The sequence below is a fragment of the Armigeres subalbatus genome, chromosome 3 (assembly GCF_024139115.2).
Source record: "Armigeres subalbatus isolate Guangzhou_Male chromosome 3, GZ_Asu_2, whole genome shotgun sequence".
NCBI lineage: Eukaryota > Metazoa > Arthropoda > Insecta > Diptera > Culicidae > Armigeres > Armigeres subalbatus.
In genome coordinates, this window is record NC_085141.1 from 300,518,077 (window position 1) to 300,533,089 (window position 15,013).

At 39.9% G+C, this 15,013-nt stretch overlaps 1 protein-coding gene across 3 annotated transcripts in view; it reads left to right on the top strand.

The window, feature by feature from the left end:
• The first annotated feature begins 725 nt into the window (after positions 1–725).
• LOC134224978 (solute carrier family 12 member 7) overlaps positions 726–15,013 on the top strand; it is an 848,828-nt gene continuing 834,540 nt past the window's right edge. The window contains exons 1-2 of one of the 3 annotated variants that reach the window (XM_062704686.1): positions 726–839; positions 925–1,366. The gene's annotated coding sequence lies outside the window, so the exon portion shown is untranslated. Of the gene's footprint in view, positions 840–924; positions 1,367–2,483; positions 2,836–15,013 lie in introns of those variants that run through there. The other 2 variants (XM_062704688.1, XM_062704687.1) reach the window with 2 other exon arrangements.

A 15,013-nucleotide genomic window follows, 5' to 3' on the forward strand; every position in this document is an offset into this window, starting at 1 on the left:
CTTGGTAATATTGAACAAAATTCCGTAACCTCTCTATATACTTTTTAAGTCGATACTGGCCTTAATAAAAAAATCTGTATAAATCTGTATAGGATTAAAAAACCTGTATTCAAAAATCTGTATAATACGGATAAATCTGTATATATGGCAGCCCTGTTCAGTATAGTCAGACATGCAATTTTTTGACAGATGTCACTTTCTGCGAGCAAAATGCTCGTCGCGAGTGATTTGCTTGCAACGTCTGAGGGCACCTTAAGGGCCGATGCCTACGTTGCGGTTTTTCAAGCTGCGTGCACGCCGCGTCCACGCAAGGTACCCAGCATCAAATGTAGTCGTGCACACGTTTACGTGTGCATTGCTCCATTTGATGCTGGGTACCTTGCGTGAACGCGGCGTGCACGCAGCGTAAAAACCGCTACGTGGACATCGGCCCTAAGGCCCGATGCTCACGTAGCGTCTTTTCAACGCTGCGTGCACACGGCGTTAAAAGGACACATGTGTGCATCGGGAAAAAGCGGTAACGCAGCGTGGCCGCACCGATGCACACATGAGTTTTTTCAACGCCACGTTCACGCAGCGTTGAAAAAACGCTACGTGGGCATCGGCCCTAAACTAGATTGTTTTCCAAGATTTTTTCCGTTTGTTTTCTGCGTGCACGAATGCTTAAAACTCCGACACAGTGACACACGTTTTGTTGCTGGCATCACTGATGTCAAACTAACCATAAAAGGCCTGGTAAAGTTTTGTTGATAAACATTCAAACATTTTTTGTTGGTACTAGTCGCCAAAATGTTCTCTTAATTATTTTTAATACAAATCTGTTCCGAATAAGTGTTTAGGTATGTAATCTATATAATATTACTTATTTTTATTATAAACTGTAGTGTATAGCTTTGAAATAATTTTGGTTATGTATATTCACAGCTGGTAGGTTGTAAGAAATGTCGAGAAAACCGTGGCAAAAACCCAATGAACGATCGGCTCTTCTGATGGCGAAGTGGCTGTTTACTGAAAGTAAACCGGGCGAGGATAACCCCAAACCGAAATCACCGGCGACGATTGAAATTAGAAGTTCTAAACATTCCGAAGACTGCCCGAACAAAGAAAACGGAGGTAATGTTACCACAGCATGTGACCGAAATGAGTTGGAAAATGGTGATGAAGCGGTGGAAGTGAATCCCGTCGAAATGGTCGAGTGTTGGTATTCGGACGATGGGGACACGGCAGACGATGAAAATGCCAATGAAGGCACCGCATTCACTGGACGTTTACGAGGACATCGCTACAGGAAGCGGAAGCGACCGAAGAGAAGTAAACTCGGACGATTGGAGATCGTTCTGAAGGCGCGAAACACCATTATTTGAAGGTCAGTACTTACAGATTTGTTTTGTTTACTGCACCATTAACAACCTTATCCAATTGTTAATTTATATGGTTTTGTGAGGGTCTTTGTACCCAAATTTGACACATTTATATGTCAAAGAAATTGAGGTCAAGTTCCAAAAATATGGTCTTACAATCTCCATATAAAAGTTAGTTGGAACTGCAATACTTCTGGTGTATCTAAAATGTCGCCAAAATTAAAATAATTTCAACAATTTATAATGGAATTAATGACTATCGTGTCCAAGCACTCTTCAAGCAAAGTAATCATCTTTATTCGATTGTCCAGTTTGTCTAACTTCCCCTACCAACATAATGAAATTTCTGTGTTTGAAAACAAAACGCTTCCAATCACAGTCGAATAGAGTCATCTTACTACGTACAGCGACGTCGCCGGCTGCCGTCTGACGCTCCGTAGTTAGTATTCAGTTAGTAAAGGGAAGCGGCGCCGTTCCCGTCACGGGAAAAAGGGGGCTCACAACTTTTCCAACTTTCTCAGATTTGGAGAGAACTGAGAACTCGCAAATGAACTATATGAGAGAGCTGGTCCACAAGAGAGTTGGTCGTGTGTTGTTCGATCAGCAGGATAGCAGTATGATGCAGTCTAGACTAATTTGATGTTCCCAACCGAAAGATTCTACATAGTAATTCATTTAGCTGAATTAAGTTTCCATCTATTCATTGCACGCAATGTTTAGTGGTCTTACGTTGTTTCTCCCTTCATTATGAGATATAAAGATATCAAATCAAAATCAAAATTTCAAATATACTTAGAAATCGTGCATGTAGGAAAAAAGTTCTAATGAAAATGGTTATCCACATGAAGATTGTGGATGGCTCGCGCCTTCCAATGGTTTGCACCCCTCTGCCAGATTACACAGCGACGGCAGTATATTACATACCCACCATGGAGGATCGCACTGGGTTATTTGGCCCGTCGGGAGTGGGATGCATGGGGAAGGAATGAATGAATGCGTCGTGCGCGCGGCTGCCAATGTGCCGGCCGTCGTCGGTCGGCCGGTTGCTGCTTGGTTGGCCATGTTTTCAGTTTTATACGTTCACGCGACCGCGTCTTCCCATTCAGTCTGGATTATTCTCTCCGGGTGTATCGGTGTGTTGTTGAGCGTCGTCATTGTCGTCGCGCTGTTCCCGGCGTATTTGTCATTCGTCTGCGGTGGCAGTAGAATTCGGGTTAGATTTCTTGCGTTCGGAGATTCGGCATATTGTTGTCAGCTGTGTAATATCGCGAGGTCACGATAATTACACAAGTTGGTGAAATTTTGTGAATGGTTAATTGGTGACGCAGAAGCCAACTAAAATTCGGGAGTGTGAAGTGTAAGCAAGCGCACATAAACAATGTGTCACCTTGATTAAACTTGAGATATAAACACAATCCAGATTGTGACGCTAAAAAGTGGAATGAATCAGCGCGCGCTAAAGTCAACAGACTAGGTATTCTGATGCATAATATCCAATATGCTGGGCAAGCTCGAGAAGCTCGATTCTAACTTTCTGTGTGTTCTGTGAAATGTTTATCTGGGAAAGATATGTATGAATGGCGGAGGGCGGCTGTAGGAATATCATATCGCGGAGATAACAGTGAAGCACGCTGTTGCTATTACGGCGTAAAGTGCTACAACCGTAACTTGCGTGCTTTGGGGACATTATCAGTCATACTGTTGAATAATTGATATTTCAAACTGAATATCGCCTAAGGACTCAGTGGTACCCATCTCGTGCAAGGTCAAATCTTCCAATCCAAAACATGTATTCGTGTTAGAGGACTCTGTGATTAGACGTTCAAGTTACTATTGATAACAGTTTCAGACCTATCTACCTATTTTACCTATATCCGCAGTTAATCGAAGAACTTGTAATAATCATGGCTCGAAGATAATCCTTACACAAGCGAGATTTCTCTGGAAGAAAGTTGGAAAACTTGCATTGTACATCATCTTAATCGCTTGAACAGTGTCTACTGATCACCGTAAAGAAATGCATTGGAAACATGCGAGAATCTGAACTTTTTTTTAGTAAGAACCTAATGCATTACAAGTGTTGAATCCTTTTGATGGCTTTCACAAATTTCGGGAGAATCAATGATTAAATTCCATCGTGAACGCACAATTTGAGAAATGTTGTATGGAATCACTATTACGCGACGACGACATCGAACAGAATGATGATTATGCCTCAACATTAGTGTTTCTATTTCGAGCCATCATGCTTCGTTCGTCGTTGACGCCGAATGAGTTATATTAATAAATGAAGCGCGCGCTTTGTTGCGGTTTGCCTGCTGTTGGCCATTGTTGGTACATAGGGCCATTTGGAAACAATCAATTGAAATCAATTGTGGAATTCAGATCGATTCGTTCGATTGTGATACGTGTCTTTGAGGCCCAGCCCAGCGCGCACACCGATTGAAGCATAGGGAAAATGTGCGAAGCAGTGGTAGGAATCAGTGTAGAGAAGGGCATCTAATATGAGCGAAGGAATGTAAATATATGGCGGGAAGTTAGAAAGTGTTTGAATTGTTGAAAATTTAATGTTCTAATAACAATTAGGAGACCAATTTTGACATTACGCCGCCGTCGATATTTTTGTATCGGCGAGCCGCTATCGGATTTGTCAAAAGTATAATATAATGAAAATGATATTGAAACCAGAATTCTGTAATATCAAGTCTATAGCACTTCTCGGTAGTGATGATGGAAGGCCATATACCACCTATACTTCGGAAGGTTTCTAAGACCAAAGAAATTTCCAAGAGCCCGAGTAGTTAGCTAATTAGCATTTCGTTGCAGCTTGTGGATTTTTGAAGACAATGCTTGATCGATATTCTCTCGAAAGTGTCTCGAGTTTTGTCTGGAGACTTGTCGACCGTAGTCGAGTGTATTCAATTATGTTCAATTCCAGGTATCTCAATATACTATTGGTAACACTGTAGAGAAGTGCTGTAGATTCATGAACAGTGTTTGGTCGTGAACCAACATAAGAATAAAGGGACGACTGGCGTAAATAATAAAGTATGATGCCATAATTAGATCAGGATGTGTATAGCAATAGTAGAAATAATCAAATCAATCATAATTCACTGGCCAAGGTAAAATAATTCTTTAGAACTGAAAATAGATTGAGCAAAATAATAGAGATAGGTAACAATGAAGCAATGAAAAACATAAAGGTTATTATTATTGTGATGTCGGACTACACTGAATAAATGACCGTTCAGTTCAAGAGACCAGACAAGAATGAAGGTTTTATTGGACTCATATGTGATACATGGTTTTGCTTATATAATAGTGTTAGTGATGCCAACAGTAGGGTTACCAACCTATACACAACACTCCCACGTTAAGCGTGTTAACAATCTTGTACGGCAGGTGGGGTCCAATATTACACCGTTGAACACTCGGTCATTGTTCTTCTTCTTCTTATTGGCATTACATCCCCACACTGGGACAGAGCCGCCTCGCAGCTTAGTGTTCATTAAGCACTTCCATAGTTATTAACTGCGAGGTTTCTAAGCCAAGTTACCATTTTTGCATTCGTATATCATGAGGCTAACACGATGATACTTTTATGCCCAGGGAAGTCGAGACAATTTCCAATCCGAAAATTTTCTGGACCGGCACCGGGAATCGAACCCAGCCACCCTCAGCACGGTCTTGCTTTGTAGCCGCGCGTCTTACCGCACGGCTAAGGAGGGCCCCATTGTTAGTATGTTACATTTGTGTTTTTTTTTACATGCCTTGAATTAATCTTCGGTTTAAAAACTATAACGAGTATTCTGTTGCAAACCTCTATAATAAAGATAAAAAAAAAAAAAAAAAAAAAAGTATTCTGTAATGGAACGAATTTTGACATAGATTAACTTTGTATGTTTGATTGTTTAGTTCTGTTTCAAACGAGGAGACGTTCTTCGAATAAAACAGCCTGAAACCCCATCTTCAATCCTACGTTTTTTCCGTTTAACCCAGCCAGATTCAAATCCGAAACCATCCCTATTACTTCTAGGAAATGCTTCATGAATTATACGTTTTTCACCACTCAACAACCATCCGTCCTTAAAGCCCAACACATCTTCTTCCTCATCACTGAATTGCGAAGCAACAATTGGACTAGTACTTTCATGGAAGACCTCGGTGGGAGCCGCTGAGCATGATGCGTTAGATAATGAAGCGGGCGAGAGACAATGAATCGCCTGCTTTGAGCGTGCTTACAGCGGCACACTAAGAGTTAACTTTGGTAAATCAGTATGGCGAAATGCATCTAATGTTTAATATTTCGAAAATAGGCACTTTAATCGAAAAAATATTTGGTAGGCGTAGTAGCGGACACCTTCCTACATAACTGGTACCAAATAGTTTTTCGTGAAAAGCTCCTACTGTTGAGAAAACCCGCGTTAGATGTCTTTCGCCGCCATACAAATCCTGATGGTTAACTCATGCTGGCTATTTGCGCATATTCTATAGCGCCGGGATGTGATAGCGGCGAGTAGAAAATCAGCCACTGCCAATAATTCATTGTTTTGTCTAAAACAATTTTAGTCGAAACCTCGTTACTACCGATACTTGAGTTTTTGGGGTAGTGTCCGAAATCCTCCACAAGTGTGGAAAGGTTTTGCTCATTTACCCAAGAAGTGTCTAGAATGATTTGATCTAGATGCCTTTTAATCTTGCGTTGATTTCCATTCAGAATGACCAAATAATTTCGCTCCCCTAAAACCTTCACAACCACTCCTTTCATCCAACCTGTACGATTAGGATCAGAATAGTCTCTAACTAAGACTCGATCATCCACGTGGAACTCACTATTCCGTTTACCTTTATGGTATAGACGCTGACTGTTTTGAGCTTTGACAATGTTATCTTTAACGTCGTTCACCTTACTAGTACATTGTTTATGAGGGATCACCCTATCGAAGTTAGTTATGATTTCCCGATCTAGCATAGCAAAAGACGGAAAAGTTCTTGAGGAGCAATACTGCTCAAAGTTACTCAAAATTGCATGATGATTTCTTGTGCTGTTTTCTGTCAAAGCCTTTTTCAATGATTGAATGTTCTCACGAAATTTTCCGCTGCACCATTTGTGGCTGGGTGCCCCGGAGCTGTCAAACATTGTTATTCACCATTGGCCGCCAAAAAGGACTTGTACTTCTGGGCAGTAAACTAAGTTCCATTGTCAGTGACGATTGTATCCACTAACTCAAAACGAGCTAAACAAGCCATCAATCGCTCAATGGTGAATTGGTACAATTGGGAAAACTTCCGGCCATTTGGTTAGCGCGTCAATTATTATCAGGTACCATATTCCGTTAACTGGTCCTGTATAATCCAGGTGAATCCTGGACCACGGTTTTTCCGGCACTGACCATGGAATCAGTTTAGCTAACCCAGGTGACGGTCGTTCAATCAAGCAATATTGACAAGCTCGTGCGTGGTTTTCAATAGCTGCATCAATTCCTGGCCACCATACGTACCCCCTGGCTAGACTTTTCATTTTCACCATACCTAAGTGCGACGAATGCTACTCTTCAAGAACTTTAATACGTAAACTTGCCGGTACGACCACTCTGAATCCTCTCATCAATATTCCTTCCTCTACAGACGATAATCAGAAAATTCGTCTCCCCTCAGACAGTGTTTTCGACCCCGAAGCACTTCCTTAATAACCACTTGGAGAACCGAATCTTCTTTGGTACTTTTATCTCAGAGCGCTTGTTCGAATACTACACTTTTTTCTGATGAAATAAAATTCAGATAGTTTCCGTCCTCTTTCCACATTTCCCATGACTCTACTGGGCATCTAGAGGCATAATCGGCCACATTTTGGTTGGACTTAACATATTCCATTTTACAATTAAACCCAGAAATAAAATTAGCCCAACGTTGGATTCTTCCCGCAGCCATAATGGGAATGCCTTTGTTTGGATCAAATATAGATACTACTAGAGGGTTATGGTCGGTCTTAATCACAAATTGATTACCCGCTAGATACATGTAAACTTTATTCAATCCATAGACGATAGCCAGAACTTCTTTGTGGAGTACACTGTAGTTCAAGACAAAATTTTCAAAACGGCTTATCTGCTTTTGTAAACAAAGATTCAAACGACGATTTGACGAATCTGATATCTCTCCCACGCAAACCAACACCATCAACTGGTAGCGGAAACCTTCACCTACCTATTGGTGGTGTTGGTTTGCGTGGGAGAGCTATCAGATTCGTCGAATCGTCGTTTGAATCTTTGTTTACAAAAGCAGATAAGTCGTTTTGAAAATTTTGTCTTGAGTTCTTCTCTTTCGGGCTCAACACTCTCGAAGCGAACGCGATTGGACGATCCTCGTTATTTTCTCTATGAGCCAGCATGGCCAATACCCCCACCTTTGAAGCGTCACAAATGAATTATTGGCAGTGGCTGATTTTCTACTCGCCGCTTCCACATCCAGGCGCTATCGTATATGCGCAAATAGCCAGCATGAGTTAACCGCCAGAAATTTGTATGGCGAAAGACATCTAACGCGGGTTTTCTCAAAATTAGGAACTTTTCATGAAAAACTATTTGGTACCGGTTATGTAGGAAGGTGTCCGCTACTACGCCTACCAAATATTTTTTCGATGAAGGGGCTTAATTTTGAGAAATCGAACCTTAGATGCCTTTCGCCATACTGATTTCAGAAAGTTAACTCCTATAGTGTGCCGCTGTAATTACGCTCAAAGCAGCATTAATACAATTTTCTTGTTGGGATCAAAGTGAGCTAGCGTTACATCATCACAAATCATCTGTTTTGCCCTAACGAAAGCGTTTTGACAAGCACTCGACCAATTGAATGTGATGCCTTTTTTCAAAAGGTCGTACAATGGAGACATAATCGTAGCTAAACCTCTTACCAGGGTTTAGACTTTTCGTTTCAATGAAACCAAAGCAAGCGTTTTTCGGGCCAAAGGAAACTCTTTTTTCGTTGTTTATGTTGAGAATCATCTTTCACCCATCAATCTTTTCTCTAGACTTAGCCTTGGAAGATAAACGAAAATCTTGCATATTAAATGAAAATCCTTTTTCGTTTCATCACTTTTCACCTCTCACTCACTTTTCGCGAGAATTATCGCAGAACAATTACAAAATTGTTTGGCCGCGCCGGGATTCGAACCCAGAATAGTAACAATAATAGCTGTGGGGATGCGCTTACTCTAGCCACACCACCACGCTATCTGTATAAAAGCGTTAAGTTATTTGTTCCACATAAGCTACTACCATTTGCATTTATGATGCCACGAAAAGACTCGAATATGAAAGAAAAAGAGCAAACCAACGTTTGGCGGCAATCGAAGTGAGCGAAAAATGGTTATCACTCTCCTGGCTGTTTTTCTTTCCCGAAAAGCGATTTCTCCCCGAAAATGTTCGTGAGGGAGCATCATGTGCTCCTGAGATTGAGTGAGCATTACGAACCCTGCCTCTTACAAAACGACCGTAATAATTGACCATGCCAGCAAACGTTCTTACTTCCGATGCATTTTCAGGTGGTTTTGTATCCATAATGGCCTTTAATCTATTTTCCGTTTTACTGACTCCTCGCTCCGAGAACTCAAATCCTAAATAATCCACTTTCGTTTTGAAAAAGACACATTTCTACTAACACAACGTCAATCCTGGTTTCTTCAAAATTTCTAGAACTCTAGCAAGCGTTTCCAAGTGTTCTTGGTCGTTACATCCTGTTATCATTACATTATCCAAGAAATTCACAACGAAAGGCTCATTTGCGAACAGTTTCTATAATTCTCTTTGTACTATACCTGATGCGGGCCTGATACCAAAAGGTAACCTATTCATCAAATCGGAACCAGTCTCGGTTTGCAGAATATCGGCTTTGCTCCCTCCTCCAATGTTATTTCCACTTTCATCCCGTTATATTTCCCCAACTTTTCCGAAAACAGACATTCATACTGATTCAATAGTTTGCTCAATTTTTCTTCTGTGTTCTCACCCGATACGTAATTAAGCGGAGCAATATGCAACCCAAACACTCTTAAAAAGTTCCGCCCTAGTAGAGGTGGGCCACCTTTCTGTACTACTGCGAATTGTAGACGTTTAGTAATTCCATTGAATGACACAACAGGTTCGACACAACTCTGCACTTTTAAGTGTTCGCCAGAGCATCCCACTAACCGCAATTTTGTTGCTCGCTCCTCTAAAGAACTGAATTTTTCCTTACAAAATCGTTCTGATACTGCGGAAATTGCTGCGCCGGAATCGATTTCCATGACAATCTCTTCTTCCCCTATTCGCACTAATGCCCTGAAAGGAGCGCTTTACATGTCTGGTGCAATAATTTTAAAAACAGAAATCGATTCGTTCTTACTCAAAAAATTGTGCTCCAACTCGATTGTATCCCCGTCATCGCCTTCTTCTACGTCGAGTGGTGGTGCTTCTTCGACATAATGCTTGGTCTTCACGTTGCAAACCACCTGCAAGTGGCCCTTCTTTCGACAGTTGCGACAGGTAGCGTTCTTGAAACGGCAATCGGGTTTCAGGTGTCCTTTCCTACCGCACGCGTAACATTCAGCGATTTTTGTTCCATCTCTTTCTGGCTGACTTATGCGAACCAAGTTGACAGCCTGCTCGTGACACTGGTCTTCTTCCTCGTATTTCAACGCTAAAGTCATCGCCTTCTCCATTGTTATCGTCTCATTTTCTTCACATACACGGTCAAACGATTTTCCTTTCAAACCACCGATAAATTTATTTGTGAGGTTATGTTCCAAATTTGCACCGAATTTGCAATTTGCCGACAATCGTTTGATTCTTGCCATCCAGGTTTTCACCGTCTCCGGCCCATTTCGCCTCGCACCGCGTTAAAGAACTGACGCCTCTCTTTGTGAATCACTGTTGTCGGCGTAAAATGGACCAACAAAAGCTTGCATAACTCCTCGCACGTCTTCGTTGATGGCAAATCCGGCATGCTCAAATCGCGAAGCAGTTTGTAGGTCCTTGCTTCCAAACAATTCACCAGCACTGACACTTTGCTTTCCGCTGGAACTTTCGCTGATTTGAAAAACTCCTCCAGTTGTTCCCGGAAAAGCTGCCATTCTTTCTCCTCGGGTACAAATTGTCGAAATGATAATCCGGCCGCCATTTTTGTTTCAAATCTTTGTAGCCATTTTTATGATGTCGGACTACACTGAATAAATGACCGTTCAGTTCAAGAGACTAGACAAGAATGAAGGTTTTATTTGACTAATATGTGATACATGGTTTTAAATAACGAAATAACAATAAAATTAAACGTCATGACGCAAGAAAATTATCGACGAGCAAAATGTACCAAAGCAAGCGTCACACGGACTGACCAATTTTTGTTTTGCGTGTCATCCACTCATCGAACTGGACTATCGAAATTCATAACTGGCGCCTTATGAATCTTCGACTGATTATTCCACTAACAGTGATTCTTATACGCAGTTACCGTCCCGAGTAATCAAGCGTCGATGGGCGTGTGGTCTACATGCCGGCCTCCCGACCCCGACGTCCATGGTTCGAACCCAGTCTGCCGCACTTCACTTTTTTTCAAATAAAAATCATCATTCATAAGGCAACTTATTGAAATTCATACCGATTCCTTGTGGCAAATTTTCATAAGGCGTTTAATTGAAAATCATACGTCCATTTTCCTCAGTGTCGATGTTTTCGTTGATTTAATTGAAGCCGGTGCGTGACTTTCTCAAGTTTCATATAACGTTCCGAGTGCGGGAATTGAATTATGAAGTGTTTTGTGAAACTCTCTCTCTCTCTGGCGAAGCTTTTGAAATCTGTGCGAGAGGTATCACAAGTTTTGCATTTCTGTAGACCTCGAGGTATCACTATCGGTGTTTGCTAAGTGATGAATCAAAACTGCAGTTCATTTTTTTTTAAATTTAGTTTTTTGCTGTATAGCGATGGACAGTATTAGAATTTATATCTGTAAAATAATCGGATCGTTTTTTTTTGTTATTGGCAAATCTGATTGAATTTATCTTAATTAATTATCTAAAAGATAATTCGTCTAGCTCAAACCTTTGTAGGGGTATGTGGTGGGACCATCATCATCATCATATTGAATTAAGAAGTGTCCGGAACATAGTCATTTTTCGCTTCTCTATGGAGTTTCGGTATAAAAAAAATATGAATCTCTTGTCAGCATCTATCTCGACTCATTCAAAGTCATTTATATTGCAAATTTTGCGCCGTGTTCGACTCCCATGCAAAAAATATTGTCCCACCAAAATATGTTCCCACCAGTTTCTCCATATATGGATGACGTCTCCACTGCAAGAAAGAGCTGTTTGGGGTGTGAGATAAGGTGCAAGAATGATATTTTGGATTGTGCTTTCGCTAATTTCTATACAATTGGACGTGTGAGCATTTGTTTTGGTACTTCGACAAATTTGCACGGTAGTCTATTCTTCGGTGAGAAAAGCAATATAAAATTTAATAATTTTGTCGATATTTTTTCACACTAATTTATTCCTAATAATGATATAAATTTCAATGAATCGTTATCTAAATTCTCGTAAAGTATGATATCAATGCAATGATATATTTTGGCAAATAATTTCATAAATGATCACCACTACCCCTTTATCCCTTTTTGTTCATCGAATCATCGGTATTTTGGCGTTTGTTTATCTCCGTTATCGACATTAGCTTTTTGATTATGAAGGGATAGCCTTGGCGTCATAAAGAACCATTTCACAAGAACATTGCCGGTAATTGATGTTGATGGGGTAAGGAAAATAATTCCCCTACATATTGATTATATTTGAATGAAAATTATATGCAATAGAATGTTAATGCAATTTATTTAGCTATTACCAATCAAAACTACATTGTGGTCTAATGATTGAGATGAGGTTCTCTGAGCAAAGGTTCTACAGTATTCTTTCTTCCAGGTTCGATGAACGATTAAGCAAATAAATAAATAAATAAAAATCTGCATAAAAGATGTTCCTCTGAAGAACCTAAAATTAAAGTTTTTATCAAAAATTCTGACATATCGATAAAGTATAACGGTGAAAAATCATATCGTTTTACCCGTTTTAACGGTATCGATATTTTGGAAAAGATCCTTTGCAATTTTTGAGTAATTTAAAATTCTTCATGAAACGATATCTATCGCTATTGATGGTTCATAAGAAAAGTTTTAAAATTGGATATGAAGAATTTTGAAGAAACAAAGAAAGAAATGGTTGGAAGGATTGATTGTTCATGATGGCAAATGTGTTTTTGTTTTTTTTTTACATTTCTAAGTAGCTTGTTTCATAACGGGTGGGAAAAGACGGAAGTTGCAAAGCGAAATCACTCTTCCATTCTTTCACAATGTATGCCAGATTCGGACGACGAACACTTTACAGATTTTTCAAATCGTCAAAATCCCACTATTCACGATTAAAATTACGAAAAAAAATTAACTGTAGCTGCGGATTGGGTTGACTTTGAAGAACGTGGAACGAGCGATGCAGATAATGAATTAATAAGCGATAAGCAAAGGGAATCATTGCAAGAAGATGTATCCTAGACGTCTCCTTTTCTCTTTACAATGGACACCATTTTCAAACGAGTTTCACAGTTCGATTGTATTAGGCATTTTTTTTGTTCAACAACCGTCGTTTCAAATATAGATTGATAATGTTCAATATAATTTTCTGCTTTTTATAGTTTTCAAGCAAATGATCAGTATCGATACTCCCCATTTATTAAACATTTTCAGCTAGGTCTGCGGTGACGTTTCATGACAACTAAAGTTAGGTCTGCACTGACATTCATATTTTTTGAATCTGAATCTCGCTCCCAGGTTTTGCTTATATAATAGTATTAGTGATGCCAACAGTAGGGTTACCAACCTATACACAACAATTATCTTAATTGAAGAGATTTGGAACCTTAGGCTGGCTCATTTCTGAAACATGAATGTGTTGGAGAAGATGGATGCCAAAATTTTCGCAGATGCCAAAATATTGGCAGATGCCAAAATGAATATTCGCTCAACGGATTCTTCAAATTATTCAAGGTTAACTCTAGAACAGTCAAAATTTATTATTTCCGGATAGACAAAGAACTGGAAAGAATAAATTTTGGTTGTTACATCCTTTGGTGTTGGTCTAGAAAAAAGATATTTTAGTTCCTAGATAAAGATTGTCGCTGTCGTCGCTGTCCGGAACATCTTTTGCTGGCGAGGATAGGGGAGCTAAATGTCAAAGAAGGAAAATCCATACGATTTGACAGGTATGTACCACACATGTTTCGGACAGCAGAACAAAGGGAACCGAAGAGACAATCTTTATCTAGTAACTAAAATATCTTTTGTCTAGAACTATCGATTCCTATAAAAGTTAGAAACTTAAAAAAAACTTGATACAGTCGACTCTCCACATCTCGATGTTCTATATCTCGATATCTCTCCCTATGTCAATGGTTTCCTCAGTCCCTTCAATCTACATACCTTTGGGCTTTCTACATCTCGATAACCTCCCTATCTCGATATCTCTATATCTCGATGGGTTCTGATCATATTTTGTTCAGGATTCTCTCCCCTTATGTCGATATGGTCAGATTTTTAGGCTACTAGACTATCTTTGGACAATAACAAACACATCAAACAACAGGAAACGACATTTGTTTTGTTGTCGTTTTTCATAGCAACGAGCTTTTTTGGATCTAGTAGGGTAGAGAACCATTTGGACAGTACCCCCTATTCCCGTCCACAACGTTCATTACTCGATCGCATTACAACCGAGTTAAGGTACCCCGGGGCAAGTGGGACCTAAAAAAACGCTAGTTCAGCAAAATCGCTAACGCATACTTAGAAAACAGGGTATTTCATGATGATGATGATGATGATGATACTACCATCTATTGTAGCAAGGCACCTGCCGATAGCACTGGCCATATGTGGAAAACGATTTGATCATGATTATACTACTGTTTGTATTTCATCAAACTCCTGTATGAAGGGCCAAAATGGGTGGGGTGGTTCCATAAGCAAAGACACTTATGCGAATCCACGGGATGAATAGAGAATCTCCTTCCAGAAGAAAGTTCGTACACACAATAATATAATCTAGCCCTCGTTTCCCAGATTGACCCAATAGATGGGGATAAGAGCCCGCTCTTTATCTACGAGATGTTAACAATAGGAAGTTGGCGATTCCACTCTTCCTATCCAAATCGCTTCAATCGGATGACTTAGAAAACAGGGTATTTCAGGACATTAACCGCGGATACATCATTATATGCTTCCGTTGTTGAAGTGTAGACGTGTTGTAAGCCATTTATTCAGTTACAAAAATATTGGTAGTGACATAAATAAATTTACCTACGGGACCCACTTACCCCTTCAAACGGGGCAAGTGGGACCTATTATGCTCTACACTGTCGAACGAAACTAATTTGAAGAATGTAGATATAATGTTCATGTAATTTCCGAGTCGTAGTATTTCAGATCATGGATGGGGGTTTATTGATTGTCCGATTTTTGTTTTTGGCAAAAGAGAGGTATTAAAATGTTAGCAGATATAAAAACAAGACAACAGCCGGTTTACTGTTTAATTGTCTGTTGTCTGGCTTTACATTAGCTTACTTTCTTACCAAATG